The sequence below is a fragment of the Cryptomeria japonica genome, chromosome 2 (assembly GCF_030272615.1).
Source record: "Cryptomeria japonica chromosome 2, Sugi_1.0, whole genome shotgun sequence".
Lineage (NCBI taxonomy): Eukaryota > Viridiplantae > Streptophyta > Pinopsida > Cupressales > Cupressaceae > Cryptomeria > Cryptomeria japonica.
Genome location: NC_081406.1, coordinates 546,913,514 through 546,925,542, shown reverse-complemented (window position 1 = coordinate 546,925,542; position 12,029 = coordinate 546,913,514).

Below are 12,029 nucleotides of genomic sequence, written 5' to 3'. Positions count from 1 at the left end.
GAATCCTATATAGAGAATCATTGAGAGCCCTTGAAGAAGCAAATTTGAACTTCAATGAAGCAATACATGATGCAGGAATATCTTGCAAGAGGAAATCAAAGTCATTATGGTGTCATCTAGATCTGAAATGTGGTCTACTTTTCAAAAAAGTAAAGATGCTTGATAGGAATGTGTCCTAGTGGGGTGAATCTAGAAGACATATAATCCTATTGCAAAGAATTATGGAAATTTCTAGAAGAAGAAACTTTTAATTCTGAAGTAGCAACGTGTATAAGAGATGTTCTCATTTGTAGATGGAGTATCAAGAGGAGGATCACTAGTCCATGGACCATGTCATTGTTGTTAAATACCTACGCTTTTGTTCATAGTCACTTGGTGTAGGAATGAATTCAATGAGATAGGGTAGGAGATCCTACATAATGTAATTTTTCACTATCCCTTGTTTCGAGTACAAATGGTTCTCTGAATTTGTCTTGACAATAGAATGTCGGAATTTAATACCATAATCCATGATGAAAACTACCAAAAATGGAAATTTATCTTAGTTCGCAATTTCAAAATGCTTTTGTATAGGCCTCTCGAAGATTAAGTACATCAAATTGAGACTTTATAAATTGAGTGCATGTATTAGCAATCTCCCAAATTGTTCAATGGTCTCCAAACCTTGTCAATTTTTTATTTTTATTTTAACTCAAATATGTATGGTATAGGCATATTATTGGTTGTGTGATTTTTTTTTCCTTAAATGCTTCTACAACCAAAAGAGACAAGCTTTAGATGAAAATGAGGTCTTATGAGCCTTTTTGACACAATGGTAGGTTCTGTAGACCTGAAAATGCCCCAAAAACTAGTCGATTGCCTTAAGTTACAAACAAATCCTTGTTTGTGAGCATGCTTCTTGATCTCCAATTTTTGTGGAATGAAAGATAATATTGAATTTATCAAGCCTTCTGGATGCTTCGAAACCACCAAAAAAAAGCTACTTTGATCATTGAAATGTTGTAGTGACTTGGATAAAAAAAGAAAACTAAGTCTAAACTTTAGAATTTTTTTTTTTTTGTCAAATTGTTTTCAATTTTCAAATCATCCAAGGATGCAAGAGGAGTATATTTTTTTATGAAAAGATTAAAAAAAAACTTAGAATCTTTTGAAACCATTGAAACATGGGGACCCCTTCCCCCCCTCCAAAATCCCTATTTTTTCAGGATGCAATACTTAGGGGAAACATCCTCTTGTCGCACCACTTAGGGACATCCTAGGGACTCCAAGGAGTCTCTTGACCATCTTGAGAATGCCTATGAGTCTCCCATGGCCCCCAATTAGAAACTCCAATTCTAAACAAAAATGGTGAAATTATTGTGAAAATGTCATCCATATTAAAGGTTTGGCAATGCCCCCTAACCTTGATGGGGGCTCTGCCCCAAACCCCCCACAAGGGGCACTACCCATTGACCCCAAACCTCTACCCACCATTCTTATTGTTAATGCAATCGTTTCCATTTTTTTTATGTTGACTAGTTTAAACACTTAGTATGCCAAAGTTTCATCTGCAATTCTTATACTTATTCTTAGTTTGCTCCCAAAGTTCCAAAACTCTACCACCATTGTTAATGTTCAAATTTCAATGCAATCATTGACATATTTTTAATGTTTATTGTAAAATTTACATAGTGTGGAAAATTTTTATTTACAGTTGTTATACTTATTCTATACACATCCTTTTTTAATTAATTTTTTAAGTTGTATATATATTTGCATCCCACCCCGCCCCCTTCGCCATCCCCCTATCGTCCCCAAACTTAAGCCCTTGGTATGTTAAGTTATGAAAGCTCACAATAGTTTCATTTGATATGTTAATCAAGGAAAAACCTACAATATATAGCTTCCAAGATTCCAAATCCATGAGGATCATGAAGAGGTAGAAAACCAAAAAAAGATATTGCTTATCCAAGTTTCCAAATTTGTAACAAGGAAAAAGTAGAATCTCAATCAAAGAAGGAGAATGTGTAACTCATTATCTTATTCTACCTAAGTAAAAATATTACCTAATTAAGATTTTTAATAGTGGAATATCACACTTAGGATAAAACATATCCAAGGTAAATAAAATATTACATTGATAGGCTTCTTTGGTTGCTCTAAAAGTGGTGCCTTATGAATTATGTTCTTGGATAATAAAGTTTCCAAATTATGGGCACTCTTGATAGCTTCTCATAGAGATTGTGATTCGAAGGCTTTAACCAAACATTTCAATGGTTTCTGTTGATGTTTTTTTTATGCACTATGCAACACAAAATAAAATACTAAGTATTCTATCCTCTCTTGAACAAAATCCTCCCAAGTGCTAAACTACGTGATCAAATGGGATGACTCCAAGATTCAATAGTCAGGTCTTGACTTTATATTGCAGATAGACTCAATGATTGTGATGTGATATCTACTGGAATCACAAGGGGGACATACATTGCTTGGGTCAAGACCTATCCATTCTCATGTTTCATGATTGATTTACACTCCATGATTTGGGTCATCCTTGAGCAACATCTCGACTTAGCCAAATTTTGTTTTTTGTACCCTATTTCTTTAATTTTGACCCCTTACTAGCATTGCCTTAGGTTTTATTGGAATTCTTGCTTCTCTAGCATGGGCACATTTCTAGGGTTCATTCGCACAAATTGCTCTTGATGAGCAAGCTAGTATCATGACCATGACTTAAACAAAATTTTAACTTAGTCAAATTATCTCCTCCAAACTTCTATGATTTCATCACCTTCATTCTTCATCATTCGGATGTCTTTTGTCATTGGAAGGTAATTCTTGACCACCATACCTCAATCTTGACCTATGCTACCCTAAAACCCTGGAACCTAGTCATGTTTACAATTGAGATCTTGGTGACTTGATCACTTAATACAGCTTAATCATGCAGGTCTCATCTAGCTATGACTCCAACACTTAAGAAAATCAACCCTAGCAACCAAGTACTTTGGGAAATATCTTGCAACTTGACAACATGGTTGATGATGGAGGAATGGAAGGTGAGACCTATAGAGGTGAGAGAGAGAGAGAGAGAGGGTGAGAGGAAGAGATAATGACCTGGAGAGGGTAGAGAAAGAGAAGTAGAGAGGGAGAGAAGAAGAAAGGGATGGAGAAAGAGACCTAGACAGGGGAGAGAGAAGAGAGATATTAGAGAACGATAGAGAAGAGAGATAGAAGAGAGATACCAATGTCAATCTTTTTCTATAAAAAAAATTTTTTGAAAAATCGGCCTATTGTCAGAATTCCGACTCCAAAGGGTAAAATTTTGACAGAGGAGTGTCGTTGGATGCATAGCATCCTTGTCAGAACTCTCGCTGATTAGCATTGCTATCAATGGCTAAATTTGCCAAATAATCCGCAATCTTATTAACTTCTCTATAACAATGGGATACCAATAAAGATAGAAACAATTCTAATTTTTGTAAAATGGGATCAAGTATATACTGCAAATTCCAACAATTCGATTTCTTTTTCATAACACATTGAATAATCACCAGAATCACCTTCAATTATTAAGTCCTTAATTCCCAAAGAGATTGCCATATCCAATCCAAAAGACAAAGCATGGAATTCCACATAATTGTTAGTTTTAAAACCAATAGCATGACACTTAGCTCGAATAAAATTTGCATTGTGATCATAAATTACCATGCCTACCCCAACCAACCCAGGGTTACCACTAGATGCCCCATCAAAATTCAGTTTAAAGTGCCCCTGCGGAGGAGGTTTCCATCTAGCAAAGCATCTCTTACCTATTGCATCATTCTTTTTTAAAATTGAACCATGAGAGAGTAAAACTGACAGTATCTTCCAAACTCTAGTAACTCTACTATTCCAGTGCGAAAAAGAAGTAAGATTTTCCAAATTCTTATAAATAAATGACAAAGCTACCTCAGAGATTGAAGACTCAACTTTTAATAGAACCTCAGTAATAGGAGACCTTATTTTTTTAAATATCCTATTGTTTCTCTCTAGCCAAACATACCAAATCACAATAGATGGAGATATGATCCAAAGGCATGCATAAAAAGATGAGGCAAACATAAAGGGCCAAGATCTAAAATGGGAAATGAGATCCTTACAAATAACAAAGGATATATTTAACTTCTCAAACAACCACTGCCAACATTCATAAGCATAATCACAATGTAGGAACAGGGGTAAAGAAGATTCCAAATTTTTGTTACAAAGGACACAAGGGAAAACAATAGTAATACCAAGCTTGTCTAGTCTCATACCTGTAAGGACTCTATCCTGAACTGCCAACCAAGCAAAGGCTCTAGCTTTAGGAAGACAAGCTGAATGCCAAAACAAATTATAATGCCAAGATGATAAATCTTTAGCAACCATAAGAGAGTTGTAACCATCTTTAACAGTGTACTTACCAAAAATATTCTTTGTCCAAATAAGCTCATCCTCAAAATAAAAAAGAAATACATTTCTATCCCACAAAATCTTCTCAAAATCTAATTTCATGCTTTGATCAACATCTAAGAAATCAATCAACTTCCATCTAGCTACCTTAAGGGGTCCACTAGTCACAATTTCAAAATAATCTGCTACAAAAACACCCCAAAGGGAGGAAAGAACAATGATCAGAGGAGACCAATCCCTAATATTCACCAAAGGTGTGTGTCCATTCCATACTTCATCTCAAAATCTGACCTTTCTACCATTATGAACAATCCATGAGAGATGAGGCAAAATAACTGATCTACATTTACAAAGGAAATTCCAAATAGCAGAACCTAAAGGAAAATTTGAGACTTTAAAAATGTACTCTCTCAGTCCATTATTTAAATATTTGGCAAACATAATCTATGTCCATAAGGAGCTAGGCTTTTCTTATAATTTCGAAACCAAGTTAGCACCTAAGGCTAAATTCTGATTCTCCATATTCTGAATTCTTGTTCCCCCAAGTTCCTTAGGCAAACATAACTTATCCCATGCAACTAAAGGGAGTTTCTTCTTGCCATCTTTATTATTGTTCCAAAGAAAATATCTAAGAGTATCCTGTAAACTAACAATAGCTACTTTTGGAGACTTCAAAACAGACATGAGATATATGGGAACAACATTCAAAATAGACTTGATGAGAACAATTTTACTCGCCAAAGTTAATCATCTATGATTCCATGAGAGAATTCTTTTAGAAATGACCGAAATAATCTTATCCCAAAAACCAATCTTATCCTGTTTAACAAAGAAAGGAATCCCAAGGTAAGTACATGGAAGATTTCCAGTCTCAAATCCCCAAAAAGATTGCAACCTATGTTGAACCAGTTGTGATGTATTAAGGAAAAAAATCTTTGATTTATCACCATTCACTTTCTGACCAGAACATGATGCATAATTTTGTATTATTCCTTTAATCACTTTAGCCTCACCTAACGAAGCATGTCCAAATAACAGAGTATCATCTGCAAAGAGACAATGAGAAATACTTTGGGGAATATTATGAATCCTTATACCTTTCCAAAGCCCCCCCCCCCCCACTTTAGCAGCCCTAATAGCCCAACTAAAGTTTTCAGCTAGGAGAATAAACAAAAAGGGAGAAAGGGGATCTCCATGTCTCAAACCCCTAGAGGATGTGAAAAACCCACAAGGAGAACCATTAATTAAAATTGAGGATCTTGCAAAAGAAATACATGCACGAATCCATTTGACCCAGGCCTTTGAAAAACCTAACTTCTCAAGAAGAACACATAAAGCCCCCCACTCTACTCTATCATAAGCCTTCATCATGTCTAGTTTAAGTATAATGGTCAGGGTTCTTTGGGTGGAAATAGAATGAAACACCTCATGTGCTACAATTGCACCCTTTGTCATCTCCCTTCCAGGAGCAAAACCACCTTGCTCCAATGAAATGATCCTAGGTAGTATTTTTTCCAACCTAAGGGAAATTGCGTTCATAAATATCTTATACAAAGTGTTACATAAAGAAATGGGGCAAAAGTCAGCAAAAGTCTTAGTATCCTCTTTTTTAGGAATAATTGCAATCATTGTAGTATTAAGTTCTTTTAAAATAGACCTATTTCTCCTAGCTTCCTTGAGAGCCAATAAAACATCATTTCCCACAAAATCCCAACATTTCTGAAAAAATAAAGGAGTAAAACCATCTGGTCCCAGAGCTTTATCCGGATTCGTGGCAAAGACAACACTCTTAACTTCTTCTAAGGAAAAGGGAGACATCAACATCTTATTGTCTTCCAAAGATACAAAAGGAGGGATATTAGATATAATATCATTGCTGAGATTTCCATTTTTCAAAGATAATAATGACTTAAAAAACCTAACTGCCTCTAAAGAAATGTCCTCTCGCTCTGTCAATAAATTCCCATTCTGACACTGAATACAAGATATCCTATTCTTACATCTTTTAATCTTAGTTGAAGAATGAAAAAAATTTGTGTGCCTGTCACCATCTAAAAGCCATAACTCTCTATATTTTTGTCTCCAATAGATTTCCTCTCTAGCTAACACCTCTTCAAGCTATAATTTTAGTGACTTCAATTCATCAAAAACTTGTGGCACCATACCATGTTGAAGCACATGAGTATTAAGACACTCAATCATATATTGAATGCTTTGGTTCTCTTGAAAAATGTTCTTAAAATGCGAGATATTACATTCCCTAATATTCAATTTCAAATAACTTAACTTCTTAGAATCTGAAACATGCGAGACCCAGAACAAAAAGGAGCAGAATTCCACCATTTCATAAGCAGAGGCAAAAAGGAAGAATCCCTGAACCACATGGGCTCAAATTTAAATGGAGACTTAAAAGAAGCCCTATTCTCAATAACTGAAAGGGAAATTGGAAAATGATCAGAACCTGAGACCGATAGAATAGAGGAAAAGAATTCAAAATCTGAATCAATCCAATTCTCAGATAACAAAAACCGATCTAATCTCTCAGCAATCTGAGAAAAATCTCTTCTCATGTTTGTCCATGTGAAAACCCCATTCTGAGACTTACAATCAAAAAGGCTCATATAAGAAATGAAATCCCCAAAGTCATCCATAATCCTTTTATTAGGGAAAGCACCTCCTCTTTTCTCATCTAAATCAGTGATAGCATTAAAATCACCCCCGAAGATAATAAAGGAACCATATTTTAAGGGAGAAGAAATCCTCTTTAATTCACCCTATAACTTACTCTTCCCTTGAATTCTTGACGGAGCATAAATGTTAAAAAGACAGAATTTAACCTTCGAAATATTGCTTATAACTAGAGCCAACATCCAATTTGTAGCAGATGCCACTAACTGTACCTCAATATTATAATTATTCCTCCTGAAGCAATCAAATAGTGCTTGGAACCTAAAATAAAAGTTATCAAATTTTATGTGTGTTAGCAATTTAAAGATACCAATTTCCATGTAGAGGTACATTGAGTGTAAATCAATACTTAATAGGCTAGCATATTGACTTAAACATCTAACAATGGAATAAATTAAAAAAATTAATAATTTAACATTTGAATTTGAAGATAATGCATAAATTCCCACTTTAAACTTATAAGCTCAAAGGAAATTCAATTGTTTTACAATTAAAACACTATGTATTAAGGAATAATGATAATAAACATTTGAATAGAAGAAACACTACATGTTATATAAATTTAATGTAAGTAGATGCATAGTCAATCCAAAGATGTCATTGTCCATTGAGACCTTAACAAAATCATTTTCTTAGTTGCCTACCAATTAACCTCATGTATTGTAGTAGTGCCTTCACATACCATTGAAACTATTCAATGGTTCCTATAAAGAAGAAACACACTTTAAAGTTCATATTTTAAACTTTATTTAGTTTAATTATATTAAATTAAAATATATATATAATTTAAATAATGACCATTAGAATACGGGTAGAATATTTGTTGTGAATCCAACTCATATTTTAATTCTAACCATCACTAATCTCTAGGCTTTCATGTTTAATTTTTTAATTAATTATATTTTAGCTTGTATTATATATGAGTGTGGAATTGAATTGGGTCAAACTTATTGTTGTAGACCAAATGGTTTCATATTTTAAATTTAAAATTCAAGTTTCCTACTTAATAAATTATTTCAATAGGCATTGTCACCCAACCTAGACTGTGTTATGTTGTTTTCTCCACAAGTGGTGGTTGTATTTGAATACACTACTCCATTTATTTGGTAACATCGATAAGAGAAATATCTAATACAAGGAGAAATCAATTGAACACATGTATAATTTAGATTGAATAAAAATAATTGAACACATAATCACATATTCATCACACCGTCGTGGTTTTAATCCTTGTTTGTTATCTTTACAACATTTTTTGGTGCCATAAAATGAGCTTATAAAGGGTCTTATCAAAGATAACTTGATCCTTGTGTCTTTTTAAAGGTGTTACAAATGTGTCTAGTCCTTACAAGAATTCAGATATTGACGAAGTGAGGTAAAAAAAAAGGTTATAAACCACATAAATCAACGAATTAATTTACAAAAGAACACTTTTGCACTGAATACGATTAGTTTCATAGACACATATCTAAACAATAACAACAAATAATGATTTTTTTGAATCAACTATCTTCATCTAAACCATCCCCAAATATAGATCATTGATGAATTCATTGTTTACATCTATTGGAGAAAATTTCACCTTCATTTGAATTTGCATATGTGTTATTTTTAGTGTAATTAGTTTTCTACATTTATATCTATTTGCGGCAACGATGAGTGCCAACTAAAAAATAATCAAGGAACTTAATTATTGTTATTTTATGTGTTCAATATAATCATCCCAGATTTATGTGAAATGGAATTTATTTGTTCATATTTATTGGTGAGTTCCAAAAGTATCCAATTATTTCCATGTTTCACAATAAAGATTATCTTTTTTACTATTTAGGGTTTACATTACTGTTTTCCAACACTTTATTATAAATACTTCTAGATTTACTTAAGATTTAATTTTACCCTTATTATTTCTCCTTATCTTACTTTGATCTCAAGGTTTGTGATTTATTGTTTTCCCACTAGTTGCATTATAATTTTTCAATACATCAATCAATGTTTGGAGTTCATCTTTGTTAGTTTTAGCTTAACCTAATAAATTTTATTACATGTCATGAGTTTGTCTAGGAATAGATGGAGGAGTTTCACGCAGGTTAGGTTTTTCTTTCTCTTCAATAGAAATTCGCTCCACACATTTTGGTGATTTAATGTTTGAGAGTGTTGAAGGATTTTCAATTCTTAAAATTTTAAAAAGTTATGAAAATAAATTTCATTCTAATTTTTAAACCACTAAAATCCTAAAAACCTCACCTTCTCAAAATTTCACACATCACAAAAACATTTTGTAAACATGAACGGCCTTTTTCTCGATTATACTAGCGTGTTGGGAGAAATGGGATCAAGATTTAACGAACTTGACCTCTAATTTATTTATTTTTACCACAAGAAAAACATGATTTTTTTTAGGTTCAATCACTACTAAGTCATAACACAAGGATGCTATAATGTGGTCATATTGTAATACAATTGAATATACCCTTTGATTGAATAGAAAGTGATCATGGTCACTTTTTCGTCTCTCATCTTTGTGTGTATGATCATTTAGTAGATTTATTTATTAAAAATATTGCCTCTCAAGAGCCTATATGATGTCTTCAATTTTTATTTATGTATTACAATCATGGAAAACATATACACACAATTTGGAATTGAGGATATCTCATGTAGTCCTCAAATCATTGGATAGTATGAATCATATTGTAAGAAACATAAATGACCTTACTAGTGATTAAAACCTTATCTTACAGCTCTAGAAGATTATGGTCAATTGGATTATGGGATATATATTTTCTCTCTCATATGTCATTGTTATAAATGGCTATACTGCAAATTTCTTTCGACCTTCAAGGGGGTTGAGACAGGGATACCCTCTCCCTCCACTCCTTTTCTTATTAGTTGTTGAGGACTTAAGTTAGGCTTTACTAGTAGCTAAACACAATAGTTCAATAAGTGATTTTTGATTGCTAGCTCCACCTTTTTCACACACCTCCCTTTTGCGGAAGGCATTTTACTTTTCTGGAAGGGCTCTTTGTTGGAAACTATCAAGGTTCACGAGATTTTGGATTTATTGTGCTTCTATAGGTATGATTATCAATATACATAAGTCTACTATCTATTGGATTTATTTTGTGTTGCTATAGGTATGATGATCAATTTACATGTCTACTATCTCTTTCAATAAATTGCAGGTTGATCTACAAAACTAGATTATGCTTTTGTTTCCCTATCAACTTTTGGATTTGCAAGATGGATACAAATATTTGGGATTTATTTGAAAACCAAATAGTTATGGTAAAAATGACTAGATATGGTTGACTTAAAGGATTCAAAATCATATAAATATGTTGTGTAATAGATGGTTATCTATTAGGGGTAGACTCACTTTGATTGAAATTGTTTTGGAAGCCATACCTATTTTTTGGCTTTCTTTAGCTCACATACCCAAGAGTGTGCTCGAGAAAACAAGAAAAAAATGTTTCACTTTTCTATGGAAAAGGAAAAGGGACAAAAACGGTATTCCACTAACAACTTGGATGTTCATTCCTAAGCCAAAACATGGGGAAAACTGGGATCTTAAAAATATTTTTTTTTTTGGAGTAGCTCTCAAAGCCAAGAGTGTTTGGAGGCTTATTTCAACAAGTAGTATGTGGTATAACACTCTTCATAAAAAATATATTGCTCCAAAATATATTGTAGAATGGATCTAATGTCCAATAAAAACTTCACATGATGTTCCTATTGTTTGAAAGGTTGTTGTTATTTAATTCCCTATTATAGGACTTTGGCTGAATTGGAAAATAGGGAATAGCAAAAATATTCTAGTCGGAGTGGATCCATGGGTTGGTTTTCAAGATAATTATCTTCTCCCTATTGATTTAATCAATTTTTAATTAGAGAAAGGTATCACTACTCTTTCCCTTGTTGTTGATATTAATACTACAAATCTTTCAACAAGGGTGGAAAAATGTTGAGCAGATTAGTTTGACTAGAAGAGACTATGAAATCTGTTGTGACTAAATTAATACACTAAAGTGTATTTGTGTTAGTGTTAGCAATGAGGAACACAGTTTGGTATGGTCAAATAATATTTCCAAAGGTATGTGCATTATTAGCTTGGGGTATAAGACTTTATTTCCAACTATGGACCATGATGTTGATTGTTGATGGTGGAAAAGTATCAAGAAGATTCATGCTCCCCATAAGACAAAAAAAAATATGTGGCTTGCACTCTAAAATAAAGCTTTGACTTTGGATGTGCTTCAAAAATTGAGTTGGCAAGGTCTTAGATGTTTCCCTTTGTGCTATATGGATTTGGAAAATATTGATCCCATTTTAACCACTTGCCCATACACTATAAAAGTTTGGTATGATATAGAAATATTGACTATTCAAAGAAATGTATGGGTTGGTAGTACAATATTGCTTTGTTTTGAAAGTTGGTATCACCATGGGGTTTTACTCAACAATAAGTCTCTACCACTTATTGTTGCTTGTGAAATATGGTTGACTAGAAATGTTGATGTTTTCCAAAATAAATCAATCTTGTATTTTCAGTGCGCATCTTTGATTATATATCCATTTTTACCCACTTCAATAATATAAAAAACATAAAATTTGGAGGCTTATTTTGTTGGTATTTTGGTATGGTTTTGTCATTGATGTCAACACCTACTAAAACACTAGCAATTTGGAGATCCAGCAGCATTCACCGGCAAGCAACTAACTATTGCACAGTTACTAGTATATGGTTCATCGGCAGGATATAATGAACACCGACACTTGGAATGGCATGGAAGACACATGGTTATATCGAAGACATCACTTGGACATCTTGTCCTAGAGTTTTCTTCATTGGTACATTCACAGTTGCATATTTGCTTTTACTAGCAAATAGGTCTAGGGTTATCTAGGGTTACACTGATAGATTTATC